The sequence below is a fragment of the Ixodes scapularis genome, unplaced genomic scaffold (assembly GCF_016920785.2).
Source record: "Ixodes scapularis isolate PalLabHiFi unplaced genomic scaffold, ASM1692078v2 PGA_scaffold12__126_contigs__length_90152505, whole genome shotgun sequence".
NCBI classification, from domain to species: Eukaryota; Metazoa; Arthropoda; class Arachnida; order Ixodida; family Ixodidae; genus Ixodes; species Ixodes scapularis.
The window spans coordinates 76,825,565-76,843,018 of record NW_024609838.1 but is presented as its reverse complement, the minus strand read 5'-3'; positions in this window follow the sequence as shown (position 1 = coordinate 76,843,018).

Sequence of the window (17,454 nt, the reverse complement as noted above, 5' to 3'; positions counted from 1 at the left end):
CGTGCCCACAGGATGGCTTGGTGTCGAGTTGCCTTAAGTAGCCGCTGCGTTGGGTAGTTGTTCCGTGCCCATGCGCCGATCCATCGAAGAATCCTGGTTGTAACTTGCGATAACAGTCGGCACTCCCGACGACCAAGCTGGTGTTTGAGGCGTGCGCTGCTGCAGGCGCGTAACACAGCAAAACCTGTAAAAACAGTACATACGGGTGAGTTGCCCTCATTTGGAAAGCTTCGCCGTGCCCACAGGATGGCTCGGTGTCGAGTGGCCTTAAGTAGCCGCTGCGTTGGGTCTTTGTTCCGTGCCCATGTGCCGATCCATCGTAGAATCCTGGTTGTAACTTGCGATAACAGTCGGCGGTCCCGACGACCAAGCTGGTGTTTGAGGCGTGCGCTGCTGCAGGCGCATAGCACAGCAAAGCCTGTAAGAACACGATATACGGGTGAGTTCTTTTCACTTAGAAAGCTTCGCCGTGCCCACAGGATGGCTTGGTGTCGAGTTGCCTTAAGTAGCCGCTGCGTTGGGTGGTTGTTCCGTGCCCATGTGCCGATCCATCATAGAATCCTGGTTGTAACTTGCGATAACAGTCGGCGGTCCCGACGACCAAGCTGGTGTTTGAGGCGTGCGCTGGTGCAGGCGCATAACACAGCAAAGCCTGTAAGAACAGGATATACGGGTGAGTTCTTTTCACTTAGAAAGCTTCGCCGTGCCCACAGGGTGGCTTGGTGTCGAGTTGCCTTAAGTAGCCGCTGTGTTGGGTAGTTGTTCCGTGCCCATGTGCCTATCCATCGTAGAATCCTGGTTGTAACTTGCGATAACAGTCGGCGGTCCCGACGGCCAAGCTGGTGTTTGAGGCGTGCGCTGCTGCAGGCGAATAACACAGCAAAGCCTGTGAGAACAGGACATACGGGTGAGTTGCCTTCATTTGGAAACCTTCGCCGTGCCTCCTCTGTACTCACAAAGCCTGGCATTTGGCAAAGCGCAAAGGAGCCATAGAGTGCCCGGTCGTAGATTTGGAGCGCGAAGATCTTGTAGCACAGATCATTTCTCAGGGAAGTTGGACGTCAGCGTACAGCTTTTGCAGCGGCAAGGACTGGAGACATGGTTTTTGATCCCGACGACAAAAGAAGCGCATGGAAGGCGAGAAGCACGAGCGGACATTCCATCGCTCGGGAGAAGTGTGTTTCGGAGTCTCGCACAGGCGGGTGCCCATCACGTGGCTCTCCTCACATTCGTTGCGTGCCGCTCTACCTTTTCATTCTCGGCGGCCGCGTCTGGTAGAGATCTGCGAAGCTTTGTCAGTATAGAAGAGGCTATGCTATTTCATTCCGAACGCTTTTTTTCACGCGACACATGCTGCGTGAACGCGACGCCGGTGACCAACGACTTCGGCGTGACTTGTGACAGATATCGCTGTGATTGTATGTGGAATAACACAGGACCGCTACATTTTTGTTTCTAGTGCGTTCCGGCTACGCGTTAACTTCGTTCTGAACCACTGGATTATCACATGGATCGCCGTTTAGGTTATTCTGAAATTGTCGTGCCGGGTTTTCTAAAAAAACAAAAAAAACAATCCCGATCTTTGAGCAATGACGATAATAAACTTCCGCCTGGAGATCGCAAACTTCGCCTATGTATAAATAAATAAAATTCGTGAAGAACAACGCGTTTTCTTTTCCTAAAGGTTTTTGAACCTTATTGTTTAACAGGCTCAATTTTTAACTTCATTTTTTCGGTATATACAGAGGAAGGGCGTTTGTGCGCCCTTCAATACAGAAAGGTAGATGAACAGAAAAGAATGTATGCAAAGAGTAATTCTTTTTTTTTAACTTGGACAATACCCATTGCCGTTTACCTGCTGGTTGACAGGTTATTTTTGATTAAGGAAAAAAAAAAGAAATCGCAGATGATTTTATCTTAGGGACCTTCAGCGTATTGCTATATGAACGCAACACTATGCGCAGACATATACCGTGTCTGCACGTATACGCGTGCGTAAGCCTCGACAGACGATGTTTTCCCTTTTTTTCTTGGGAATAGCGTTCCTATGTCAAAGCCATGCCATTTCAACTAGAAAAAACAACGGAGATTCTCCTGATGCCAACCAGGTAAGAAAAGTTTATAAACTAATCCTTATATAGCGACGGGATGAGCGAAGATTTGTTGTAGTACTTTGGACCCCTTACATAGGGGTCTATTTATACACTGCTATGACGCTCCAAGGTTTTGTTTGAAGACGAAATCTCCTCGCGTCGTAGTTTGCGGCTAAATTCACCAAAGCCTCATCACCCCGATTATGTGTTAAGCACGAAGTGTGTTTTTAAACAGAATGTTACTCGGAAAGTGTCACGCCGGAGTGTGACAAAAATCGTTACACAAAAGTCAAGGCAACATAAAGCATACACAGCCGTAGCTGGAAATGCGTAACAATCCAGAAAGATGGCATGTTTAGTCGTGAATAATCCTTTGAACTCAGGATTAGGCGAATATTTTACAACAAACAAGATCCATCAAGCTTCTCATTGGGAGCAATACCCCCCGATCTTTTATTTAACAAGAGGCATCTCGAAAGGCAGCTGTGCAGCGAGGCGGAAAACAAACAAACAAAGATGCAAGCAGTTTCTTACCTTGAAAAGAGCAACGAGTTGGCGTTATAGGTTGCCAGACGCATCCCGCTGGACTGCGCCTCTTAATCAGCCGCCGCCCGCATATATTCACACCAATGATGGCATCGAGATGGTGCGTATTCAACTGAAAATTGAGGTTTGATTGGCAAACTTGTGCCAGAAAAAAAAAGGAAGAACACACATGAAGAAAGCACCGGCGAGGCGTTGATGGCGGCAGCAGCAAACGACGGTGCCTCGGCGTGACAGCTGGCAATGGCGAGAGTGAATCAGTGAATATTTCGCCAATGCCGCACTCGGCTCCTTATCTCCTGTGCTCGCCAGCTCCAATGTTTGACCTAGAATCTGCGGGAGTAAGTTAGAGCAAGACTGACTAGGCTAGGCCATTCTCGATTTAAGAATAACCCGATGTAAGAATAACTCCAGACTTCTAGATGCACGGAGAAGCGTTTCGTTTAGGTCATGCACGAGGCATTTCTCCCCACTTTAGTAGGGCATCACCCTAAGGCGACAAAACACAAAAAAAATGTAAATTAAAAAAAAAAAAAAGTGAAATGAGAGCTTATTGGGAACGCAAAATTCCACAGTCCTGTCGAGCGTGGAATGGGTTGAGAATAACGACATGAACGACTTCGGATCGCGGTCGGCGGCGTGAGGATGATCGTGTTTCGCCAGGGGCTATCACGTACTGGAGCTCTCCCAGGAGACGAAGTACCGTGTAGGTACCGAAGTACCGATTTAGAAGCTTCTCAAGGTGGCCTCGTTATTGATTCGGTATCGACATTAGCACCGCTCTCCGGGATGGAAGTGGACGTCCCGACGACGAAGGTTGTACTCCTTAATATCGACACGATGTTGGTTTTGGGACCGGAGCCTGAGGAACTTTTGGACTTCCTCTGCCCGTTGAGTGATGATTTGAGAGTCACAACGCTTGTGGTCTTCAGGTTCAAGGAGCAGCATTGCGTCCAGCATCGCCATTACTTTGCGACCATGAAAAAACTTGAATAGTGTGACCCCATTACTCTCTTCAACCGCAGTAATGTCGGCGAACGTCACATACAGTAAAATCTCATACCACGTTTTCTGCTGCACGTCGACGTACATGGAGATAATGACGGGGATAGTCTTGCTTAACCACTCCATTAGCCTGTTGGTGTGCGGATGGTACGCAGTGGTTCGACGGTGGATCGTGCGGCTAAGTCGAATAATCTCGTGCGTCAGCTGCGCCCGGAACGACGACCCTCGATCTGTGATCAGCGCTTCTGGAGCACCAAGCTGGAGGAAGATGCGTTTAACAGATAACGTAAACGGAACAAAAAATGAACCTTTTACTCTTGCTAAGTCACTTTTACAATAAACGATCTATATTCACGGAATGCCGAACAGGCATCTGTTTCGTTTCAGTTTATTAACTTCTACACATCAAATAGTTGAAATATTGAGTTTCTCTTCCTCTCCAACTTATCGAAAAATATGCCGCCGCGACTTTTGACGGTCGTGACGTGCCTGGAACCGGACACGAAAGTTATCTCGGCGGTAGGAAAATGAGGGCGCAAGCGTTGAGCTGACGGTGATGGCGACGCTGCTACGCTGATGGCGACGATGCCACCGACATACTTTCTGAATCGGTGCATCTCATCATCGCGACAGATATGGACACATCGCAGCTGAGCGAACTTCAGCTAAATGTTCTGTACGACAGCGACCACATGGGACTGGTTTTTTACGCCGGTACACCTGTTGGAAAGTGCGGGTACTCTTCCGACAAAGACTTTAGTTCCTCGTCGGAATCGGACGACAAGGAGTGGCGACTCCAATGTGAGAAATGCAACGAGCATACTCACATGATGTGGGGTCCTTCAACCAAGGAGCCATCACCAAGTGCTTCGACGTGGTTCCTCGAGTGGCTAGTGGTAAAACTGCAGCCGTTTTTTTTTAAGTTCCGGACTCCACAAACCGTTTTTCGGGCACTTACAACGAGTCAGTTACATACGGCTTCTTCCGTTGTGACCGGAGCGACCGAAACAACCGCACTGCGCCGCGCGCACACACTCCTGCAACCACTGCAAGAAGCGCAGCAGGTCGTCAGCACGAAAGCCACCGCCGTCAGCCGTTTCCGCGCTACCTCAAGAAAAAAAAAGGGGGGGGGGGGGGACGCGCTGTCACTCTCTGGCGTAGCAGAACATGCACAGAGTTTCCAATAAACTCAGGTTTATTCATTTCTAATTTGCCAGCATAGGCTCGCCGGGCAGCAAAAAAGAAAAGAACGTGACGCAGCACGCCGTCTTAGACGATCACGAGTTTTCTGATACCAAAAATCTCGCCCACGCCTTTCTACTACTGCAAAAAAACGAGGTAATCCTAGCAGAGATATTGCAACGTAGAAATATGATTTCGTGTTCGTAAAGACGTTGCGATTGTTCAAGAATGCTTACACTAATCACTTTTCTCGGGTGACGAAACGCGTCAACATTCGCATCCTTCATTCACGTATCTTAATGAAGAACGTGCCAATATTACCGTGATCTTGAGCACACACATGAAATGGGCAAGATAAAAAAATATCTGGGCGATGTTCGAGGACACAGGTGGTAAGAAAGCACCACTGTAGTTGAAGTAATCAAAGACGACGGCACGAGCGTGTCTGCTGTCTTGAGAGTGCCTCCGCAACAACGCCGCACGAGTCGATGGATCTTCGCTTCTAGGACCTGCTGGGGTATCATCGCGACACGAGACGAGAACTCAGTCAAGGATAGCGCTCTACGCGAAACGATGAGCTTCCACCATACCTAGCATATCAACGATCACCAACGACGCTATGTTTTTCAGCAGAGAGCTGGAACCGCAAAACAGGGTAGGCCCATGTTATCTTACTCTTGCTTCGTTTGCAACACAATAGAGGGCGCATAACTGGGCCCATCATAAAATTCTGCAATTTTCGTTGCATTGCTAATTATTGCACCAAGTGTGAATAGGCAATTTTAACGAAGCATTTAAGAATCTTTTGCCGGATAATATTTGTTTATGAACGTAATGCTGGTGAGGTTGGCTCTCATTCAATAGGCGACGTGAATTTTATGACGTTCATTGGCACCTCGTATGCATCGCAGCGAGCTTTCGAAGAAAAGAAGGTATAAAAGAGTCCGTCTTTTATTTTAAACGTTCTCAAGCGATAATTTTAGGGGGCTTACTATTTTTGAGTTTTGGTTTTATTTTCGCGTCTTTTACGAAGTGCGGTAGATTAAATTCAACCTTAAATTGTTTCATGGTCCTCTGGAAAATTTCAACAACAGTCCCCAATGGAAGGGCTTTCGACTTGGTGTACCGTTGAGATTATAGATTGCCATCATTATTCAGCGTTTACCATTGCCAACGGTGAGAAGGAGCCAAGCAAGTCCATTCCGATGTGATCGAAGACTCAGTTGGAGGGAGGGGGGGGGGCTATGGGTTGCGGAAGTCCTGCTGGCTTCGTCGGTTGTTTCTTGCGTCGTTGATACTCGTAACACGATCGGACGTAGAGGTGTACGGTCTGCGAGAGGTTCGGCCAGTAGTAATTTTCGCGAATCCTTGCAGGCATCCTGATGTATCCAAGGGGTCTTGGGCTTGGAACACGTCCGCTGGAAAATTTGAGGGGATGACCAACAGCCACGACGAGTTGTTGTTTCCGAAGTTTTCTTTTTAGAAACGTAGGCTTCACTAACGTATAAGTTTGTCAGGTCTGGTGCGAATACTTCTGGATCAGGATTTTCTTCTTCCTCCAGATACTCGATGAGTGCGCTAAGCTCAGTGTATTTCATTATAGTTCTGCCGTGTCGCTGATGTTCACTGCGCTTAGAAAAACATCGTCCACACCGTCGTCGTCGATGTTATCTATTACCAACTCAACAGGTGCTCTCGCTAAACAGTCGGCATCTTTGTGCTTACGGCAGCAGATTTAACACTGCCTGCTCTGGCACTGCACGCCGACAAAATCATGGAGGTTGCGCCACCACATGCTTCTGTGCACAACTCGAACGTGCATTAGCTCTCTGAACCACAGCAACAGAGATTCGCCTCCTCTGAAGAAATGACGGCCCTTCGGGAGGAAGTCAAGAACCGGACCACACTCGTCGCAAGCTCCCTTGCTCGTCATTCAGAGCCATCCCGTAACTCGTCCCGATCTGCTCGATCTCCTAGCCGATCATCACTATCGCGACATTTTTCCTCTTCGAGGAGCCAGTCTCCAGACGTTCCACCTTGCTTGTACCATCGCAAATTTGGTTCCAGAGAAGAACACTGTACGCAGCCTTGTGGATGGTCGGAAAACGAAACTAGGGAACACTAGCGGTGACGAGTGCTCCTCCAAAACCTTCTGACAGTCGCCTGTTTTTCTTCAAAGAAGGACTTTGAAGTGTTCAGTTCCTCATCGATACAGGGGCCGAGGTGAGCATTCTTCCTTCGCAAACCGCTGGCACAGGCTCCCCTCCCATCTGTTATCTACGAGCAGTAAACGGCAGCAGCATCCCTGTGTACAGGAAAAGATCCCTTGCTGTCGAACTAGGCGTTCGGCGAATATTTCGTTGGGTATTTCTCGTTGCACCAGTCATCCATGCCACCCTGGGTGCGGACTTCTTATCCCATTTCACACTTTTGGTTGACATGGCACACAAGAAACTCATGGATTCTACCACCGGACTCTCCGTACTGGGCAAGCCTACAACCATTTCACCTTTCGCCTTCATGATAAAATGCTGCGTACCCGAGCCGTACACAAGTCTTATCAAAGAATTCCCGATTTTGACTGCCTCCCCTGACTGGACCAAACCTGCCACGCATGCCGTTCTACACCGTATGCGGAGGGCAATTTCGTCTGCTTCTTGCGCAGGGGGTAGCGGTGTCGTCAGAACGCCGAGCTCTGATTGGCTGATCGCGACCCCCTATCTGAGCGTCGTCTGCTCCTTTGCAACGTCGTCTGCTCGCAACGTCGCCTGCGTCTGTCTTACCTTTCCTGTGACTCTCGAAAGTGCAGAGGCCAGATTCACGAAACGATCTTACGCCAAAAATGCGCTTAAGACAAAACGTAAGAACAAATTCGTATTCACGAAACGAAATTATCGTAAGTTTTGCGCTGGATACGACGGAATCCTACGATAGCTCCGAAGCTGTCTTACGCACTTCTTACGATCAAATCAACATTGCCGACAGCGTCGCTCAGTTACTTGGTCGCGACGACCAACGGACGTTTATTTTTGTACGTGCTCTTCTCACGCGTCCCGACTACAAGCAGCAAGAAAAAAAGTAAAAAGTACTTGAAATAAACCACGACGAACAAGAACGCTGGATCCACAAACAGCCGGGAAATGCTCCAACGGCCACGATTCCACTGACCCCGACCAAGCGAGCTCGGCAGATAGGCCTAGCAGGCACTCCGACTCGGCGCAGCGGTGCTCCGACGGTCCTTGGCCAAGACCGTCTGCCCACGACCGGCTGGCGTGCTGAATGGAATATGCCCGCGCGACCCTTGTGAGCCCTTCCCGTATTATACTTTGATCGCTGACCTCAATCTTAGATTAAGAGGTCAATCTCTTCCTGTTGTCATCTCCTTGTTTTCCGAGGCGGCGGTGACTCTCGCCGGTGAAAAAGCGGTGAATCTTCGACAGACGCAGGAAAGGTAAAGCAGCCATCGCTTTGACTAGCAGACGTAAAGCAGACGACGTTAACCGCGCCAACCCGCCGACGCCGTTAAAGAGTGAGGAGTATCGCCGCACACGAAAGGAGGGAAAAAGTATTTGGGAGGGAACTTGCGGACACTAACCACCCTCACTCTCGGTTCTTAGCAAACAAACCTCGGCGCCTCGGGACACTTCGCCAGTGAGTCCTTTGACTTCTCTCCTTGATGCGCGTCTGCTAGTTGTTAGACAAAAAACACGTACCGCTCGAGTTATTTCGTCTGCCCTCTCTGAAAGGCGAAGTCGAGCTCGCTCGTAAAGACCTGCACTTCCGAAAGTCGCAGGAAAGGTGGGACTTACGCAGACGATGTTGCGAGCAGACGACGTTACGAGCAGACGACAATGCAAAGGAGCAGACGACGCTCAGATAGCGGGTCGCGATCAGCCAATCAGGGCTCGGCGTTCCGAAGTCACCGCTACTTCCTTTCTCATGCGCAGAAGACGAAAATGAGCCCACTTGCGAGGCGTATTGTCACCCGCGATTAACCTACTCATGCAGTTCCCCGGCGATTATCCCCTGAGAAACTTCGCATCGCCCGGCAAGAATTCGAGCATATGTCGGAAATGGGAATCGTTAGGTTATCCTCGAGCTGTTGGTCCTCGCCCCTCGACATGGTTCCCAAGAAAACTGGCGACTGGAGGCCTTGCGGGGATTACCGTTCTTTAAATTTGGTCACGCTCCCTGACCGCTACCCATTGCCCAACATACAAGACTTTACTGTCAGCCTCAGAGGATCTACTATTTTTTAGAAAATAGACCTCACGAAAGCATACCAACAAAATCCTGTAGCCACAGAAGACATCCCCAAAACCGCCATAACGACACTATTTGGCCTGTTTGAGTTCACTCGCATGCCATTTGGGTTAAGAAATGCCGCATAAACTTTTCAGGGATTTATCGACGTTGTGACACGGGGACTTACGTTTGTTTTTGCGTACGTCGACGATATCCTTGTCGCAAGTATATCACCAGAGGAGCATCTCTATCATCTCAGGCTCCTGTTCGAACGCCTTCAAGACTACAACCTCATCATAAACGTGGACAAGTGTGAGTTCGGAGTTCCTTCGTTAGACTTTTTAGGACACATGGTGTACAAAAAAGGCACTAGAGCACTAACGACGAAAGTCAAGGCCATCTCCGAGTTTACTCGCCCTGAATCCCTCCGTCAACTGCGTCGTTTTCTGGGGCTGGTAAACTTTTACCGCCGTTTTATACCATAATGCGCGACCATCCTCCGACCTCTTGAAGCAATGCTCAAGCAATCCAAGTCTCCAGCAGCTGCACTCTTTTGGAATCAAGAGGCCGACCACACTTTCTCCGCTGCCAAGAATAGTTTAGCCCAAGCGACACTGTTAGAGCATCCCCAACACGATGTTTTTACAAGCATCATGGTAGACGCTTCCGGAGTTGCCGTCGGCGCTGTGGTAGAGCAGTACCTTGGCGGAGAGTGGAAACCGCTTGGTTTTTTTTTATCAAAAAAATTGACCTGCACCGAGCAACGGCACAGCGCTTTTGGGTGAGAGCTATTAGCTGCCTACCTAGCTGTGAAACATTTCCGATATTTTCTAGAAGGGCGCCAATTCACCATCTTCACGGACCACAAGCCGTTGACTCATGCTTTCCAAGCTACCAGAACCAGTTACTCTCCAAGAGAGGTCAGGCACCTTGCTTTTTTGGCAGTATATACCACAGACATACGACATATCAAAGGCACGGAAAAAAAAAAACCTGCAGACAAGCTTAGTCGCATCGCTTCAGTCAACGCCTCCAATTTGTCGTGGGAAACGTTCGCTAGACTGTGGTAACAGGACGAAGAGCTTATGGACGTACACCACTCCTAAACCTCCCTACAGCTCACGGACGTTCCTCATTTTTCGTCAGAAATGAACATTGTTTGTGACACTTCACAAGCAGGCAACGCCCGTTCGTCCCTGCCGAGTTACGCCGACGAGTTTTCGACTTTCTTCATTCTCTCGCTCACCCTGGAATCCGAGCATCTCAAAAACAGATCGCGGAACGCTACGTCTGGCCGGGCATGAACAGCGACGTCCGACAATGGGCAAGAGCATGTTCACCATGCCAGCGAGCAAAAACGCATCGGCACACCGTAACTCCACTTGTCAAGTTTCTGCCCCCTACAGCCGTTTTGAAAAAGTCCACATTGATCTCGTCGGACCTCTAACTCCCCGCAATGGCTACCGATACCTCCTCACGATTGTTGACCGCTTCACTCGTTAGCCGGAAGCCACACCAATTCAAGATATAACAGCCGAGACCGTTGCATCAGCTTTCATAAAAACCTGGGTCGCGCGCTTCGGAACACCTATCGAGGTCGTCACAGACAGGGGCCGACAGTTTGAATCGGCCCTTTTCAGATGCCTCTTTGAGCTACTAGAAACCACACATATACGGACCACTGCCTATCATGCGCAAGCCAATGGACTTGTTGAGAGATTTCACTGTCAACTGAAAGCTTCTATTATGGCTCACCAAAATCCAACTCGTTGGTTAGAACTCCTTCCTATCATTCTTCTTGATCTTCGTGCTGCTGTCAAGGAAGACCTAGCTTGTTGCCCAGCCAAACTCGTCTATTGCACTTCACTTCGTTTGCCGGCCGAGTTGCATCCCCCTTACAACCTACAGCAGCACCTCCCAAGATCGAGACATACGTCGAGAGAATACAGAACATCTTCAGAGAGATCAGACCAATACCCACCCGGACAAAAGCGACAACCAAACCATTTATCAGCAAAGACCTTCGTGAAACAACACATGTTTTTCTCAGGACAGACGCGGTACGACGCTCCCTTCAGCCACCGTACACCGGACCACATCTTGTCCTGGCGAGAAATGAAAAAAAAATTTCACCATCAACATAAAAGAGAAGAAGTGGTTGCCACGGACCGCCTCAAACCGGCCTACCTCGACGCAATCCCAACATTGTGTTCTGGGGCCAAAACACAGTGCTCATCGAGGCAGGCAGCTTCCGGCTACACATCGACTTTTCCTCCACGACTTCACCACAAAACTGTTCGTTGGAGCGACTGCGTCTCTGGGGAGGGGAGTCATGTGGTGACAGAGCATCAAGGAAAAGGATGTCCATCGGAGGGGGGTGCGCGGGGCTAAAAGGTGACCAGCGCGTGACGGTGATATGAACAAAAGAGGTCTTGGCCCGAGCTTCGTCGTCTTCGGTCCCTTTCCTTGCTTCGCCACCACAAAACAATGGGATAGCGAAAGGAAAACAGGTCCTGATATCCTAAATTAGATATTTTCTAAAGCAGTGATAGAGTGCAGGCGAGCTGGTAATTAATCGACATCTTGTAAACCCTGAGATGAGGAACGATAAAAAAACGGACGAACACAACGAAATCAAACGCAGCTGCAAAAGCAGCTGCGTTTGAGATTTTGTTGTGTTCGTCTGTTTTTTTTTTTTTTTATCGTCCCCGATCTCAGGGTTTACAAGATGTCGATATTTTCTTAATTTTAGTTAACTCTACCTTTTACGCGTCGCTGAACTTCCAGTTTTTGCTGGAACAACCTGCATGGGGTCTGACTCGTCAGTTCTTCGAAGCTTCTCGGGAATAGCACATCCTCGGAGAAGTCCGCATCCACGCACACAGTCGCCCAATCAAGCGAACCAACGCAGGAACACTATTACAACACACGACACGAGTCAGCAACGGCAAGTTCAGATCACTGAAATTAGTGGCTCTTGCAATTTGGCTGGCCCTGACATCCAGGTTTCCAAATGGTGCACTCGAGCGAGGTCTCCTGGGAAGGCCACCGTCATCGGTTTGCCCTTGTTGGCGACGCGAATAGAGCATGCTTCATTACGTTCTTATGCAAGGCAATGCTCTCGGGAGCCTGCGCTCGTACCGTAGCGCATGACAATGTAAAATAGAGCTCCATGCGCAGCCAGCGTCGGCCAAGGCGATCGGGTGCTTGAGCTCATCGATGTTACCACTGAGCATAAATAGACCTTTAGCAAAGCAGAGTTCCAAAATGGAAACATAAGCACCCGCAAAAGTTGTGTGTTATTAAAGCGCTTTCGCAAATATATTTTTGGTCGCGATTTCAGTATCTACTTAAATCATCTTCCACTCTTGCTAGGGCACAACATGCCAAATGCAGCATTAGCCAGAGCCCGCGTGCAGAGGTGGATGCTGTTGCTGGCAGCCTATCGCTACACCTGGCAATATACGAAGGGTCAGTTTTTCGAAAATGCGGACGCGCCATCGAGCATTTCACTAAATAACACGCATGATGTGAGCGACTATCAGGGGTCTTTTCAACGATAGAGGACTTTCCCTCACCCACCGATAATATTCGCGACGAAATCAGAAAAGACAGAACTCTATCCAAGGTGCTATTGTGCACAAGGAATGAATGCCATGCGAATGTAAACCATGAGGAACCTGCACCATATTTTGCTAGATGTCATGAGCTTTAGATCAAATACGACTGCATTGCTTGGGTAATCGTGTGGCCGTGTCGAGTTGTAATAATCATAATGTTTATTTTCCGTCAAATCACGAATGACGGAGGAAGCCCGATGAAAAAAACTACGTCACGCAGCTTGATGGGTCCTCGGCCCCCCCTCCTAGCATATGGCAGCAGTGGCGCAACAAGTGATCCAAAAAGAAAACCGAGAGAAATGCTAACAATTTCAGAGATGACAAGAGGAAAAATGTTCCAAAAATGGTGAGACTATATAAGACGTTAACAAAAAAAAAGTGAAAGCCGTTTACAACTTACTGTAACGCCGAATCGGAGCGCAGCTCTTGAGGAGGAGGGAAGGGTACTGAGGGGAGGGTAGACCCCTCCTCCTCCTCCTCCCCTCATTCTTGAATATCCTCTGGGGGAGTCACCTGACCTCGGGGGGGGGGGTGCCACGTGACATCGGGGGGAGGGGGGTCACTTGACTTGGGGAGTCACGTGACCTTGAAAATCACGTGACCTCTGGGAGTAACGTGACATTGGGTGTCACGTGACCTCCGGGGGTCACCTGACGTTGGTGGTCACGTGACCTTGGGGGGTCACGTGACCTTGGGGTGACCTTGGAGGGTCACGTGACCTTGGGGTGACCTTGGAGGGTCACGTAACCTCGCGGTTACGCCGACGGCGACGGCTACGGCGACGCCGCTCAAGCCGGAAACGGGAGCCTAAGAGCTGCGCTCCAAAAAGTACATAAGTAGAAGCAAGCAGAGCATTATTCAATTTAGCAAAAATAAGGTTCTGAGTACCGTCGTATGCTGATACTACTCCATGGCGGGTATCCAGGAGCAACTTGCGTGAAAATGCTTTCACGCAGTTGTTTGGTGGCTAAAGGAAACTGATGGCATCCAAAGGCCTCAAATGAGTTTTCAACTGTCGACTAACTCAAAACACTGTTCTGCGCCTTTGTATAACGTTGTGGGAGTGGCCGACGCGACGCTGTTTGAGAATTCATGTGGCTTTCGGTTACAGCAACTTTCATGGCTCGCTCGTTCTTGAAGACTACACATAATTTGAGGTCGTGTACACCTCGGTCCCAACTGCTGCGAATATTACCGGTTGGTGAGGGAAAGAATACCGGGCTGGAAGTCGTAATTACGGATCATAGCCCGCAGTTCCTTTCAACATAATTTAAGGCGTTCCTATCACCCAATGAAGTACACAAAAAGACGTCTCATTCTTACCACGTCGCAATCCAACCTGCGTCCGTGTATTTAACAAGGTAAAAAAAAAACTTGAGAGACAACTTAAGGACGAATGGAAATTGCGTATCGGCAAAACAATTTAACATTAGATCGATCAGTTTCCTTTCCACTACAAGAACACGTCATGTACAGCAAACGGCAGACACCGGCAGAAATGTTTCGCTCATCGACGCCACGGACGAGACTAAGTCTGTTGCATCCCAAACTAATCAACCCTCTGGGAAATGAGAAGCGCCAGACATACTAAATTTTGCTTCTGATATTCGAGAGTTTCAAGTAGGCGAAATAATTTCAGTCGAGGAAACTAGACCAAGTTACCCTACGTGGAAAGTTGGCATCGCCTTAACAAGTGTCAGTGCGGTAAGTTGCGTCATAAGCGTGAACAGTCAAGAGCACTTTGTGCACGCCAACTAAGTCTTGGAGACAACTTTCCCTTTCTCGGGGCAAGCAGAGATCCGTCGTCCGCTACGCAACCCGGCCCAGACGCCTGCCGACTCAGGCCTGAGACTTCGCGGAGCGCAACATTGCTCCGTCTGCACCAGACTACAACATGCGTTCATATACAGTAACATGAAACAAAGGAAGTAAACACGAGGAAACGGCGTCACAAACAGAAGTTTCAAAAAGGGGCCGACCAGAACCTGCCCCGGATGCTTTTGAAGCCCTGTACTTGTTCCGATCCCCCTCCGTCGTCCACCTGCTACAGGAACCAGCAGGCTAAAATGAAAATTAAGAACAAAAAAAAAAATATAATGCTCGAAGTGATATATTTTGTAATAATGCCGTCTCGAGCTTTTTTTTTTTTTTTTCTCTTTTTTTTTGTATACTTGAGCGGGTAATTAATGCCATCGCCTGTGCTGGCTGAATACAGAATATTGTTTTCCGCTTTACTTTTGCGCGTATTTTGTCACAGAAAAACTAATTTCATGGAGGTACCAATTAACATTACGCCTATATTATTCCGGTTATTTGGTTTTAGTTGATTCATGCTGGGGAAAACTACCGTTTTCCTGCGCCTTGCTTCGTTACTAATCGGCCTATTTTATTTGACAGTGTTTCACCGATTTTCATATTTAACTCAAAATGCCGATTTTTGTTATGCTCAATAAAGCTCGACGCACAACTCTTAAATATAACAGAAGTACGCGAAAAGATAAAAACCCTATCTAAGTAACAAGCAAAAATAAATGGTGCGGTACATCTTCTTGTTTAAGGATTATTTTTGCTATTGCTACCTATTCTTTGATAGAGAAAGATAGTTTTTATTATTCTATATTTAGGGCACTTGAATTAAATTGATTGCACATTCAGTTAAAATATTTGAATGCATTTCCAGGTTATGCAGAAGCTACCTCGGACATACCTGCGTCAGTCACTTGAAAATTATTCAGGTTTAACCTGTAGTTATCAGCGTTTCTACAATGAGACAGGGAGGCGTGAGACTTACTGGAAATGTGAATACTATTATGAGTACCGGCGATTCATGTGAGTACTAAAAGTTTTCATAATGTAGACGAATGAATCACTGCACGGTCCGAGTTTTAATGTGTTTACTTTGCAGTTTTACCCTACCTCTCTATGTAAAAAATGTGACTAAAAACAAAATTTCTATGGGCACATCACCAGGTGAGCTAACGTCTTTCCTATCAAGCATAGACTTTTCAATCCCGAACGCCGTGGCCAAACGAATAGCATCCATTATATGAACACGATAGCGTTAAGGAGCTCCGGTCACAGAAAAGCCAGCGTCAGTGCCGTGGCAGAGACGCTTGCGTTAGTGACGTGACTCGAAAATATTGATTGGTCGAATAACTCATGACGTCACAGCCACATGACCTCAGGTAGAAGTTTCAAACAACCCCCGACGCTCAAGCGAAAGGTGACGTCACACTTGGTAAAACGCGAATAATAAACTTGACACGTAATTCGAAATAAAGGTAGCCGCAAATCTCAAATGATTTCGCCTTATGAAGCAATTCATTTGCTTTAAAAAAAATTTAAGAATTCTCAGCGGGATTTGAACCCACGACTCTTCGAATGCGAGACAAACACGATACTATCTAGGCCACGCAAGGCACGCTTCCACAGGGGTTGAACAGACCATGCGAACGGGGCCCGATAACGCTATCATGTTCTACTCTTAAAGGGCAACTCCGGTCCATACTTCCGATTTTGGGATTATGACTGTTTTTAGTGCAGTCAGTGTCTCTGAATTGCAAGGTGTAATTTTTTTCTCATTACTGTGCGTAGTTTTTAAGATATCGACGCCCCAAAAGTTTTGTTTGGGGCGCGGCCAACAAACCCAAAACTAGCCGCTCGAGGCCCCGGCAACACTGGAAATCAGCCGCTATGTGAACGTGACGTCAGGGTCGTTCTCGTTCAACGAGTACGCAGGCCGAGCGGCACCTACCTCTATTGTGCTAGCCGTCTAAAGATAGGAGGTAAGCTGATTTTGTTTTAATTCTGCATACGTGGTAGTTATCCAGCATATGTCGCAAGAGTTCGTGCGTATACCCAAAAGCTAGCTACTGCAAAACCCGTGAACTCGTACGGTCCCGCACTCGGCGGCCGCCGCTGTGCGTGTGCTATGCCGTACTCGTCGCTTGTATACCCAAAAGCTAGCGACTGGAAAACAAGTGAACTCGAATGGTTCCGTACTCGGCGGTTGTCGCCGTGTGTGCGGTCTTCCGTACTCGTCACTAGGCCTAAATTGTCATCGAGGCTCCGTGGATGCAGTGGCGTTGCTCTACGCCGAGCTGCCAGTGACGTACAGTACTGGGGGCCCTCTCGCTTTCGCGCTGCGGTCAGTCCCAGACACGAAGCTTTGAGGCTCTCCGGCGCGGGCTGCGGGGCCCGAACACACGTGTGCTGGGCTGTACACGTCTGTTTTTTCGTGTTTGTTTTCCTCGGGCGCGTAAAAGCCCAAGTCCACAGTCCACTCGTCGAACAGCGTTCACTCACACCTTCTTGAATTTCCGGTCCGTTGGAAACTTGTGAAAGAGCACCTCCGTGTTGCGCAGCGGGTTGTTTGAGCAGCCCACAGCTCTACAAGTTGCACTCGGCATCTTTCGAGGAAAAGCTGGGCAGTTTTGGGCGCACCGAGTTACTCGCTAAAACGAGTCTTGGAGTCCTCACAAGCAAATAAACAAAAGGCTATACCGAAGCTACGGGAGCTACAGACAAAAACAACGGCTAAACACGCCAATCACAACCCGAAGTAGCGGTGGTAGCGGCTCAAAGAAGCGCACCCCGCGCAACGCCCGGACCGGAGTAAAAAAAAAAGAGAACGATATTGATGTGACGGCTCAATGTTGCTTTAGCGATCGGCAACCCGCTGGCCGCCCGCTAAGGAGCAGCGGCTCGCGGCGGGTCGCATTTTTATTATCGGCGTTAGTTGAGAATGCGGCGTCCCACGGACGTAA